The 13,020-nt window shown below is 55.5% G+C and overlaps 2 long non-coding RNA genes across 4 annotated transcripts; one reads left to right on the top strand and one right to left on the bottom strand.

Moving 5' to 3' along the window:
* The first annotated feature begins 4,352 nt into the window (after positions 1–4,352).
* Positions 4,353–11,575, top strand: LOC122462859. 3 transcript variants are annotated; one of them, XR_006285730.1, is made up of 4 exons: positions 4,353–5,766; positions 7,542–7,628; positions 9,830–10,230; positions 10,638–10,700. It is a non-coding gene; the product is annotated as an uncharacterized LOC122462859 (long non-coding RNA). The 3 variants fall into 3 exon arrangements; XR_006285728.1 differs by having other exon boundaries at positions 4,363–5,766; positions 9,830–11,575; XR_006285729.1 differs by lacking the exon at positions 9,830–10,230 and having other exon boundaries at positions 4,945–5,766; positions 10,638–10,702.
* LOC119567789 lies at positions 6,721–12,608 on the bottom strand. Its single transcript, XR_005227785.2, has 2 exons — positions 12,472–12,608; positions 6,721–11,620 (listed from the first exon to the last, which is right to left on the bottom strand). It is a non-coding gene; the product is annotated as an uncharacterized LOC119567789 (long non-coding RNA).
* Positions 12,609–13,020: the final 412 nt, after the last annotated feature.

The following is a 13,020-nucleotide window of genomic DNA, read 5'->3' as shown; positions in this document are numbered from 1 at the left end:
CTCTCCGGGGTGTGAAAAATCCACCCCCCTGAGCAACTCAGTGAAACGGATTTACCCCCGCACCCCAGTGCAGACAGCATGAGGTTGACGGACAGAGTCTTCCCTCTACATCGTTACTGCCTCTGGGGGAGGTGGATTAACCTGCTCAACAGCAGAACCCCTCTGGCTGTAGGACCTGCTGCGGCAGCCAGCCGTGCCAGGCACTGGGGTGTTTTCAGTGGGGTGCACAAGCCCCAGGGGAGAAGCAATCTCTCTGAGCAGGGATGGGGGAGGAGGAACCTACTCTCAGAGCAGGGCCACGGCAGAGACAGAGCAGCACTGCCCCCCACCTGCCCTGATCCTGGGGCACAGTCACGGCAGGGTGTACAGCTCCCCATCTGCATTTATCCAATGGTGCAATCCTATATTTCACCCCAACCTCTGCCCTATTCTGCTGCCCACCCTGATTCCTGTCTTCAGTCACTCTGGGGTAGGTATCAAAATGATAGATTATAAACAGATCACAGACCTCATATCTACCTCCTGCTAACATCGCCCATCTGGATGTCTCGGCCTAGCAGCAAACACCTCTCTGATTCCAGGTTGATGGGGGGAGCTGGTTTGCATTATATGGCGCACAGAGGGGGGGCAGGTTGAGGAGTGAAACTCTGACCTCCATCCCCCCCATCAGTGTTTCGAGGTGCACAGATTCCAGGGGCTGTGAATGAGGGGTTCATTCCCAGCTCTGTGTTTTCTTTGTTGCAGTCGCTGGGGGCTGCTCCCACCTTCCCTCCCTGATTCTGTTTTTCTTCTCCTTCCCCTCCTCTCTCTCTTTTTCCTTCTCCAGTTCCACCTTCTACCCCGATTCTCTCCCTCCCCCTCCCCTTGCTGCGTTCTCCTGCTCCCCCTTTTCATCCCCTGGTTTTCTCAATTCTCCCTCCTTCCTCTCCACTCCTCACCTCAATCTCTCCCCCCTGTGTTCTCCCCCCTCTCCTGAGCCTGCTCTGCATGGAGCCCATTCTTCTGTCTGGGAGTGGGGACAAGGACTTTCCTACTGTCCCGGTGGGGCGGAGTCTCTCTGGGATGAGCAATATGTTGTTGTGTCATCCTTCAACTCATGAGTTACTTTCACTTTCCGGGGGACATTTTGCGCTGCCTGCTTGTTACAGCCACAAACCTTCCCTTCACTCCCTGCACTGAAAACAGTGTCAGAAACCCAAACCCCAGAAGTGCCATTTCTGGGGGTTCCAGCTCAGGGCAGGGGGCGCAGGAGGGGGAGGGGGACATTGGTGCTGCTAGCAATGCGGACAGAGAGAGATTCTTCCCCCCACATCGCTACCGCCTCTGGGGGAGGCGGAGTAACTGCGCCAACAGCAGAATCCCTCGGGCTGTAGGTCCTGCTGCGGCAGCCCAGCCGTGCCAGGCACTGGGGTGTTTTCAGTGGGGTGCACAAGCCCCAGGGGAGAAACAAACTCTCTGAGCAGGGAGGGGGGAGCAGGAACCGACTCTCAGAGCAGGGCCAGGGCAGAGACAGAGCAGGGACAGGGGAGGAACAGACTCAAACAGGGCCGGATTAATCTTTTGTGGGCCCGGCGCCAAACTTATTTGTGGGCCCTGCATGGGTGCAATGGAGTATGGTGCGGGGTGGGGGGGTTCAGTCCCCAGAGCCAGGGACCAGCCAGGGGCAATATGGCATGGCATGGCATGGCAGGGGCAGCCCTGCTCCGCCCAGCCCAGCGCGAGGGCACTATTTACAAACCGGTAGTTGCCAGACACATGATGGCCCGCCCGGCCCTGTGCTGCCAGTGTGCCCCTTCCCCTCGGGGTTGGGCCCATGCCGTGCCACACAGCCCCCCCACCCTGATTCCCTATGGCCAAAGCCCCCCCGGACCCGCTATTCCCAGCACCCCCCCCAGAGCCTGGCACAACTGCCCAGCACCCCACACAGAACCCCCACTACCTAGTGCCCCAACACACAGAGATTTTCCCTGCCCCCTCACAGCCCAGCACCCCCACCCCCAGGCCCTCCAGAGACCCACTCCCCCACACCCTGCCTCCTGGCCCCACTCACCAGCCCTGCTGGGAGGCGACTGTATCTGCCGGGCTGAGCCGCCAGTGCAGCCAGGGCTGGTACCAGGGCGGGGAATCGCTCCGGCCCCTCGGAAGTGGTGCGATCAGCCAGGCCAGGGCCTGCCCCGCCCGGGCTCCGTCAGGACCCACTTGCCTGGAGGGGCTCAGCCAAGTCCCCCCCACTAACCCCTCCCCCCCCCCCCCAGTCAGTGGGCTGGTGGGGTCTCAGGGCACAGTGCAAGCGGAGCAGGTCGGGGCCCCTTCTGAGCATGGGCCCGGCTCCATGGAACCACTGTAAACCCGGCACTGCTTATAAAGGGCTGTCAGGACAGGCTACTGCACTAAGGGAGCGTGACCGGGTAACTCCTGAGCTCTTACGCGGCCGCTTTTCTCTGCGCTCCTTCTGCCCGGCTCCCCAGGGCGCGCGGGGTGCTCGGTGCTCACAAGCTGCTGGCGCACGCGGCTCCCATTGGGCCCAGACATCCCCGCGGGGACATTCTCTCTCCGTGTACCTGACAGACCGCCACGGGCTGCGGCGGCTTCCCCAGCCCGGTGCAAGGCGGACCGGGGCGTGACAAACCCCTGGAGCGCTGAGATCCGGGTCAGGGTCTGACTCTGACTCTTTGACAGCGGTGGTTGGGGGATCTGGAGGAGACCTGCTGATAGGGGCTGGGGCAGGGCTTAAATGCTCATAGAGTATTTCCCGGAGGGCCCCCCCGCCCCCCGCATGCTATGAAAACTCCAGGGGGGTTGAAAATATGTACCAGAGCTCCGCTGCTGGGCTGGGGTGATGGTGTCTGTAAATCCCATACGTCCCTAGTGATGATGGTTTTTGGGGTGGAAATTATATAATTTCCATGAGCAGCACCATTGATTTCCATCCCTGTTGGTTAGCCAGAGACAATACCTTGAAATAGTCCCTGACTTTTAGGACCAGGTGGAATTACAGGCCCAGTGTGAGCCAGGCTGGATGTTTCCAACATTCGAAATGTATTTCCCTGGGCTGCCTGCCAAATCTTGACACAGAGCCAGACGAGAGCTCTCCCAGTGGTTACTGCAGGCTCAGTGCAGGCAGTAAGAAAAGGAGTACTTGTGGCACCTTAGAGACTAACCAATTTATTTGAGCATGAGCTTTCGTGAGCTACAGCTCACTTCATCGCAGTGGTATTAGTCACACACACATTGCATTGTGCAATCCAGGCGGAAGCTACCCTTAGTATTGACATGAGCAATTGCAGTGGTCAGAGCCTTCAAACCCTAGTTACCCTCCAATGCTCATGTCAACATTTCAGAAGCACCAGCCTGGTTACACAGTGAGCTTAGGGTGTAGTAACTGTGGGGTGCAGCACTGCCCCCCACCTGCCCTGATCCTGGGGCACAGTCACGGCAGGGTGTACAGCTCCCCATCTGCATTTATCCAATGGTGCAATCCTATATTTCACCCCAACCTCTGCCCTATTCTGCTGCCCACCCTGATTCCTGTCTTCAGTCACTCTGGGGTAGGTATCAAAATGATAGATTATAAACAGATCACAGACCTCATATCTACCTCCTGCTAACATCGCCCATCTGGATGTCTCGGCCTAGCAGCAAACACCTCTCTGATTCCAGGTTGATGGGGGGAGCTGGTTTGCATTATATGGCGCACAGAGGGGGGGCAGGTTGAGGAGTGAAACTCTGACCTCCATCCCCCCCATCAGTGTTTCGAGGTGCACAGATTCCAGGGGCTGTGAATGAGGGGTTCATTCCCAGCTCTGTGTTTTCTTTGTTGCAGTCGCTGGGGGCTGCTCCCACCTTCCCTCCCTGATTCTGTTTTTCTTCTCCTTCCCCTCCTCTCTCTCTTTTTCCTTCTCCAGTTCCACCTTCTACCCCGATTCTCTCCCTCCCCCTCCCCTTGCTGCGTTCTCCTGCTCCCCCTTTTCATCCCCTGGTTTTCTCAATTCTCCCTCCTTCCTCTCCACTCCTCACCTCAATCTCTCCCCCCTGTGTTCTCCCCCCTCTCCTGAGCCTGCTCTGCATGGAGCCCATTCTTCTGTCTGGGAGTGGGGACAAGGACTTTCCTACTGTCCCGGTGGGGCGGAGTCTCTCTGGGATGAGCAATATGTTGTTGTGTCCTCCTTCAACTCATGAGTTACTTTCACTTTCCAGGGGACATTTTGCGCTGCGTGCTTGTTACAGCCACAAACCTTCCCTTCACTCCCTGCACTGAAAACAGTGTCAGAAACCCAAACCCCGGAAGTGCCATTTCTGGGGGTTCCAGCTCAGGGCAGGGGGCGCAGGAGGGGGAGGGGGACATTGGTGCTGCTAGCAATGCGGACAGAGAGAGATTCTTCCCCCCACTGGGGGAGGCGGAGTAACTGCGCCAACAGCAGAATCCCTCGGGCTGCAGGACTTGCTGCGGCAGCCCAGCCGTGCCAGGCACTGGGGTGTTTTCAGTGGGGTGCACAAGCCCCAGGGGAGAAGCAATCTCTCCGAGCAGGGAGGGGGGAGGAGGAACCGACTCTTGGAGCCGGGCCAGGGCAGAGACAGAGCAGGAAGGGGGCAGGAGGAGCAGGGAGGAACAGACTCGCAGGGCGGGGAGGAGGAGGAACCGACTCTCGGAGCAGGGCCAGGGCAGAGACAGAGCAGGAAGGGGGCAGGAGGAGCAGGGAGGAACAGACTCGCAGGGCGGGGAGGAGGAGGAACCGACTCTCGGAGCAGGGCCAGGGCAGAGACAGAGCAGGAAGGGGGCAGGAGGAGCAGGGAGGAACAGACTCGCAGGGCGGGGAGGAGGAGGAACCGACTCTCGGAGCAGGGCCAGGGCGAGGAGGATCCGAGCGTGGGGAGGAGGAACAGACTCACAGGGCGGGGAGGAGCGGAGCGGAGGCGGGGGAGCGGCGCGGAGGCTGGGTGGGTGTCTCCCCATCACTTGTAAAGGGCTGTCAGGACAGGCTGCCGCACTAAGGGGGCGTGAGCGGGTAACCCCCGAGCTCTTGCGCGGCTGCTTTGCTCTGCGCTCCTTCTGCCCGGCTCCCCGGGGCGCCCCCTGGGACCAGACATCCCCGCGGGGACATTCTCCATCCCTGGCTGACCCCACGGGCTGCGGCGGCTTCCCCAGCCCGGTGCAAGGCGGACCGGGGCGTGACAAACCCCTGGAGCGCTGAGATCCGGGTCAGGCGCTGTCTCTTTGACAGGGGATCTGGAGGAGACCTGCTGATGGGGGCTGGGGCAGGGTTGAAAGGCTCACAGAGTATTTCCCTGACACACACACACACACCCCCATGCTATGAAAACTCCAGGGCGGGGTTGAACATATTTACCGGAGCTCCCCCCTGGGCTGGGGCGATGGTGTCTGTAAATCGCATGGTTTTCGGGGTGGAGATTATGTAATTTCCCTGCATCCGCACTGGTAATAGCTCTCGGGTAGCTCTCGCAAGCCATTTTAATTAACAGCAGGAGACCACAACGCCCCACAACCCTGGAGATCAGCTCACCCGGGGAAGCTGCCGAGGCTGGAGGAGCCGGGGTTGGGATCCCCTGCAGCTGCCTGGGATGGACACTGGGGCCTTGGAAGAAACCGCTGACCGCGAGAGGGGCGCTGATCCCAGCCCAGTGCCCGCAGGACACAGCTGTGTCCGTCACCGAGAGAGGCGGCTCGGAGTGCGCGCCCCTGACCACGACCTGCCCTGGAGCAGCCCCCCGGTGGCCATGCAGACCCAGAGAGACTGTGGGAGCCAGGTAACCCCCGCGTCACTGCCTAGGAGCAGGCTGGGGACAGACACTCAGAGGTGACTCATGGGAGGGGGCGTGTGACCCCCAGATTTCTGCTGGGTTTATATTTTTGACAGGCTGATGGCCACGTGGACTTCTATGGGCACAGCACAGGTACAAGTTAGAGGTGTGGAGCAGGCAGGTTTGGTAAATGCAGGTATCGTATCCAGGGTGGATAAAAATCAATGATTACAAAAAAAATTAAACTGGATTGTTTTCGTTTAAGTTAAATGGAGATTTATTTAAAAAGAAATAAATCTATTAAAATTAAATCTGAAATTGACAACTATGTTTTAAGCTATTAACATCATTTTAATTAAATACAGAAAATAAGCAGTACAGGTCTGCTGCCAAGTTTTAAAGAAAGTCAAACCACTGAAGTGGTGGAAGTCACTTGGCAAAGCACCTGGTCAGACTGGGGAAAGGCTAAACTCACTCTTGCCAGCAGTAGCCTCTTCTGCAGGTGCAGAGAGAAATTTTTCTCATTTCAGTTTATTCAACTAGTTCAGTCCAATGATTAGTTCCTTCAAAGTTAAGAAACTTATTAGGAGCTGGAAAAGCAGGAAAACTTGTTTTCCTCTCCCAATCTATGAATGAAAACTCGATGTGATAGGGTGAGATCTACTCGTTCTAAAGTCTTGAAGGACACAGCGACCAGAACTAATCAGTTCAATTGATACAGATAATACTTCCTATGATTAGTAAATCAGTTAGTTTTAAATGCAAAACATATTTTGATAAACTTTTTCTGATGCATTCAGCCCATTTAAGGTAGTTTATTTAATTAAAGAAAAAAGCTGTTTTTGTTAATTTGTAATGGAATTTGAATTTCTATCCAAATAGAGCTTGATGCAACTTACAAATAAAAACTAATTATTTTGTACGTAAGAATTACACCATTCACCATTTTTGAACATAATATGAAATATAAAAATTACATTTATTCAGATTCTTAAGTTAACCTACATAAATGCTTAAAAAAATGTGTACAGATATAGCATGTCCTCCTGCTTAGCAAAATGAAGCACCAAATGTAGTGTAAAAGCAATATTTAGTTACAAATCAACATGTTTTAATGGTTACTAATGGTTAAACAATGAGAAACAACCTCTCTTTAGGAAAATAACTAAAAAGTACAAATGCAAAACATGTTTTAAATAATTGATTTTAATTAAGGTTTCCCGCTTGCTGATTTAAATCATGATTAAAATCTGTGATTTGATTTAAATCAATCACTTTGATTTAAATCAATCCACCCTGATCATACTCCCTCTGTAAATTCTGGTCCAGGCCTCTCCTTTGGTCTTCCTCTTTCACTTCACCTTTTCCTTCTTCTGGTCATTTTAAGGGACAGACTTTGAAATATGTGAGTGATGTGGGCATGTGGAAAGGTGTCCACATGCAGAGCCCTACATCTGTGCATGTAAATATTTTGTTGTTTGTAGCATTGTCACAGCAATCCACAAATTACCCTTAAAGAGGATTAGGTTATGAATGAAAGCCCCTTTACTTCAGTTCTGGAGCATCCACACCGGGGATTAATGCAGTCCAAGTTATGCACATTAATATCACAGCATTAGTTGATTCCCCTTAACTTTCCTGAGTGTTACCATGCAGATGAGTTGTGTTACTATCTGAGTGTTGCCCTCACCCACTGGAGACTAACCCTGTCTCTAGTCCCCCCACCCACCAGGCTCCTCCTTTAGTGCAGCCTCAAAAGCATCAATGGTTTTCTCTTTCAGGTTATCAACATAAACGCCAGTTCAGGAAACACAGCTACACATGGAGTGAATTGGCAATCTTGCCCATCACCCTAGTTACTCCAGCAGGTAAGTTCCAGCCCTCCATTCTCCAGGCTCTGTGCTGCCCATCCTCTCTCTGAAGCTGTCAGTTACACATTTTCTGCTCCCCCCTCTCACTAGGCTCTGCAATCCAAGCTCCAAATGGCTTTAAACAGGACACTACATCCAGCTCCCCCCGGCATCTTCTACTCCTTATAGTAACGTGGGACTCCTTAGACATAAATCTGGGTTACTGGGCGGAATTCAGTCCCCACCCTCAGCTCTTAGGAAGCTGGGTAACCCTGTCTGCAGAGCATGTGAGGCTAATGCCCTGGCCTTTCTGAATCTACATTCTCACCCCTCTTCCATTCCCATCCCACTCCCGCATCAGTCCCAGGCAGAGCTCACACCTGCGAAAGCCAGAGCAGGGACACCCACGGCTCGTGCTTTATGATCCAACCTGGACAGCTGGGTTAATGCAGCGCTAAAGCGGAGAGTTTTAACCCTGAGGCAGACTGTGAAGTGCAGGCTCCCCACAGGGATGTTAATTGGCCCCTGTTGCACAGACCTGTATGGGATGATCAGAGGGTTTGCGGCTTATGCCGTTGAATATGAACCTATCGATGTGCAGTATTTTGGGAGGGGGCTGTTGGCTACTGGGCATTTGTTAGGAGCATTTAATAGCTGTCTGGGAGGACCAGAAATTAGTTCTTGGGGTTATTGGAATGTGACTATTGCAGTGATCTGTGGTGAGTGTTGGATCCAAACACCTCCTGGTGCAGGGCTCCTTCCAGAGCAGGTGACAGTATATGGGGCATAGGAGAGGAATTGGGGAAGCAAACGCAGTCAGAGGCTCCCAGAAATGAAAGGCTTCTTTTGATGCCATCAGAGTGCCCCTTTCTTTCCAGTAGCTTGGACAAGGGCCCAGCTGGGCTGGCAGACTTCGTTCTGGGGCCTGCACATCAGATTTCAAATGTTCATAATTTTACCATTGCCCATCACAACTGCTCCTGAGAGCTCCTCTAAGGCAGTACAGAAAATAGCCACAGCAGGCTGTGTCTTATCACTGATGACTTTAAATGCCCAGATACACAAAGGGCGTGTGCCAGCTTTTATAGGGACACAAGTGGCTCTGCAGGGAAATGTGTTGTGCTGGGCACGCTCTGCCTTTACTCTCGGCTTCCTCACTTCCTAAAAATGAAAAGTCACTTGTATAAAAAAAGCATTTTACGGTAGCACCTAGAAACCCTCACTGAGATCAGGGCTCCATTGTGCCAGGCGCTGCACAGACACAAAGGGAGAGACAGTCCCTGTCCCCAAGAACTTAGCATCTAAGGCCTTGCCTAAACTTGGGGGGAAAACAGCTGTTGTGCTTAAAACCCTCATAGCATGTAGTGTAGAAAGTGTTGAATACGTCTTTAAAGGTGCTAACAGGACACAGTCAAGAGTAGTGGGGAACCTTGGGTCTAGACGAGGCCTAAACAGAGGATGGGAGGGTAAACGAGCACAGGGAAGGGACTTGCCCAGGGACACCCAGCAGATCAGTGGCACATGTAGGAATTGAACCCTGACCCCAGTCTAGTCCTCTTGCCACTAGACCATGGTGCCTCACTACTGCTATGCAGTGATGTGCGATCACACCACCTGGGAAGGTTTAAAAATTGTCTGCTGTTGAGTTATTGCAGCCCAGAGAGGGATGCAAACAAATTGGGCAAGGTGGAAAACTCTTGATGTGCATAACTCAAGGCTCTCTTAACTCTCTCATTTTCAGTGGTAGCAGCTGTGATGAAGCGGGACTGTTCTTAATGTTCTCTCTGAATACTGTGTGGGTGCCTCAGTTTCCCCTATGCAGTGCTTAAGTATCTATGTAGGGGAATAAGGGTGTGTGATTGTTGCAGAGCCCTACAGAGCCAGTGTGAGGCTGTCTGGACAGAGAATGGCCGACACCCTGTTTCCTGGCAACAGATGGCCTGGGCCCCTCCCCTGCAAAGGTGCAACTGAAGGGGTTGGAGAACAAAAAGATCAGGTGTCCTCCTGGCCCGGGAAAGAGACAAAGGCGAGAGAGGAGGGGCTGGAGAGTTTCAGTTTGGAGCTGGCTGGGGAAATAGAGGAAGGACCAGATGGGGCTCTGGCCTCCCTGCCCCCCCAAGATGGACCTGACTGAAGGGTCCTGTTCTCTGTACCTCCAAGCTCTGTTTTAGATCGTGTTCCTGTCGTCTAATAAACCTTCTGTTTTACTGGCTGGCTAGGAGTCACATCTGACTGCGGAGTTGGGGTGCAGAGCCCTCTGGCTTCCCCCGGAGCCCCGCCTGTGCGGACTCGCTGCGGGAAGCGCACGGTGTGAGAAGGGGATGCTGAATGCTCCGAGGCAGACCCAGGAAGGTCGAAGCAGTGTAAGCTTCTTGCCCTGGAGACAGCATGCTCATGGAGAGGTGTCTCCCCCAGAGTCCTGACTGGCTTCATATGGAGTAGTTCCCTTTGGCTGCTCCGCGCACCACTGCTCATACCGCACCCTCTGCAAGGACCTGGGGCCCGGTCAGCTGGGGCGGGTTCCAAGTTAAATGTTACTGTTTCCCAGCAGTCCAAGCAAACTGGAGCTGCAGCCAGAGCCACTGCTCTTCCCTCAGTGCCTCCTTGGCTGGGATCGACGGTGAGCAGGGCGCAGTGAGAGAAACACACAGATGCTTCTGTCGTCACAACAGCCTGGGCCTGGCAACGACTGGCAGGGCTGGAATCAGGCTGGGCTCAGTCCATGTGGCTGGGAGGTCAGAGTGATGAGACTCACCTGCCTGCCCTTAAAGCCTAGATGGGTGAATCCCCCTCTGTAGGGCCAGGCCAGTTGAGTCTGCTGTTATCCTTGTATGACCATGAGAAGCGGGGAAGGGGGTATCCCACTGAGGGTGAGGCCTCCTTTCATGCTAAGCCTTCCCTTTGAGGCTCCCTGCCCTGCTGCGGTGGGAGAGAGCACAGACTCCCCGGGCACAGAGTCCTGTGCGACAGGGACCAGTGAGCAGGGTTGGATACCTGCTCTCCCTCTGCTTTCCTTATTTCCCCCAGGTTTTCATGCTGTGCTACGAGGGTTTCCCTGATCACTGGATCGGCCTCCGGAGGACCCAGGCCAGCCCTGGAAATGGGCCACTGGCACTGAATTCGAGCCTAGGCGAGTTCCTCCTTCCTGGTTCCTGATGCCAGAGCGAAGGGGAAGGAGAGGGATTGAATCCAGGGCTTCTGTGCTGCTGCCATGCCATCTCTTGCCTGGGACTGGGGAGAAGGTGGAGGCGTGAAAGGGCCTTTGCAAGCCCGGGGAGAGCGAGAGTCCTGGGATAAAAGTGCCCGTTCAGTCCATGGTTTTTAGTGTGCAGCAAAGTTATGAATGCAAGCGCCAGGCTCGGCTTTGGAAGGTGTCAGGCAGGTTTCCTTTGAGGACAGGGTGGAAAGATCAGACCTGGAGTGAGCGCTGTGTGACAAGCGCTTGCCCACGGGTGACAGTGTTTTTTGTCGGTATCGTTTGGTCCAGTAAAAGCTGTTACCTCTCAGGCAACGTTGGCTGGAAGGGACCAGTATGCAGGGAAGGGGCAGAGGTGGATTAAGGTCTCCTGGGCCAGAGCAAGTGGGGGGCCCCTCCCTGCCCCTTCTGCCTGTGGTCCTACCTCTGTTCTCCCCCTTTGGCTTGCGGCCCCATCCCATTCCATCCCTTTTCCATGGCCCTGGCCCTGTTTCTCCCATGGTTCCTCCCCAACAAATCAAGACATTGCATCGGAGTGGTTTTTCCAAGCTTGCTCCAGTTGGGGATTCACATGATGATTACTTAAATTTATGCTGGATTTTTGGATTCAGGGGGATCATAGTGAAACTAGGAGCATCAGCTGGAGCCAGCCACAGCCCAAACTTCTTGTACACAGCTCTGCTAAAGGAACTTTGTCCTGACCTGCAAGGCTCCTGCCATCCCAGTATTGGGCCTCAGAGCCCTGCCAATACAACTTGATACTGCTGCACTCACTTCTCCTCCAGTCTTGGCGTATCCCAGCCCATCAGCCGACCTGCAGACACCACACGGTTCTGTAAAACCCAGACACCTCCAGTTTTGCCCCCAAGAACCAAGATAATTACCACGAGATGGATGAAGGAAGCTCAATACCAGCGTGCATTGGAATGAACACAGCTGGCCAGATCCTCAGCTGGTGTAAATCAATATAGCTCCACTGAAGTCACTGGAGTGCCGCCGAGTTACATCAGCCAGAGATTTGGCCCTTTGCTTCTAAGGCATAAGTAGGGAGGGACAATTCTTTTCTGGGGTTTGGATTTGCAGGAAAGGTATCAGCTGAGAGAGACAAACCCAGTTTCCTCCTCTTTGTTCCTTGCCTAGGACATTAGCATTTTACACTTCTTTTGCCCTCCTTGCTCAGCCACTTTCTCTCAGTTGTTTTTGTTTTTTTAAACGATCCTTAACATTTGTATGAGGTGCTCAGCTCCAGTCCAGCTACCCGCGTTGAATGGCGGGCACGCACATCACTAGGAACGGGCTCTGGCGGAGGGGATTCACTGGCATTAGACACACCCTGCCGGGGAGCAGGCTCAGGGCACGCGGGTGACCATTTTTCCGGGCCCCCCAAATTGGCCAGAGCCCCGGGCCCCCTTGGCCCCATGGCTAATCCGCCACGGGGAGGGGGCTCGGCTGGAGCTTTCGCTCGCTGACTTTCCATCAGTCAAGCGCGATTGCCCGAGGTCTGCTCGGTGCTGCAGCCCCGCACGGGACAGACGGAGGGCGCCCTCCCTCGGGCGGGTGTGGGGGCTGCTCCCGGGCGGGCTCCCCCAGCACGGGGTATGAGACCGGCCGGCGGCGGCTCCTTCTACCGCTGCGGCCCGGAGCCCCGCGGCCGGGGAGACTCACCGGCGGGCTGCGGAGTCCCGGGCTCCTCCGGCCTCCCGCGCCCCGGCCCCAGGGCCCCGCGGAGGCTGCGGCGCTGCGCGTCCCGAAGCACCTGCTGAGAACGGCCCCGGGCTGCGCTGGCCACGCGGGCTGCTAGTGACAGAGGGGCGGAGCCGCGTTACCAGGAGCGGGGCGCTGAGTGGCGGAGCGGTGCCAGGGGGCGGGGCAGAGCGTTGGGCGGCGCTGAGTGGCGGAGCGGTGCCAGGGGGCGGGGCAGAGCGTTGGGCGGCGCTGAGTGGCGGAGCGGTGCCAGGGGGCGGGGCAGAGCGTTGGGCGGTGCTGAGTGGCGGAGCGGTGCCAGGGGGCGGGGCAGAGCGTTGGGCGGTGCTGAGTGGCGGAGCGGTGCCAGGGGGCGGGGCGGAGCGTTGGGCGGTGCTGAGTGGCGGAGCGGTGACAGGGGGCGGGGCGGAGCGTTGGGCGGTGCTGAGTGGCGGAGCGGTGACAGGGGGCGGGGCGGAGCGTTGGGCGGTGCTGAGTGGCGGAGCGGTGACAGGGGGCGGGGCGGAGCGT

Source organism: Chelonia mydas, chromosome 14, assembly GCF_015237465.2.
Source record: "Chelonia mydas isolate rCheMyd1 chromosome 14, rCheMyd1.pri.v2, whole genome shotgun sequence".
NCBI classification, from domain to species: domain Eukaryota; kingdom Metazoa; phylum Chordata; order Testudines; family Cheloniidae; genus Chelonia; species Chelonia mydas.
Note: the sequence above shows the minus strand (reverse complement) of the source record. Positions and strands in the feature narration are given on the sequence as shown.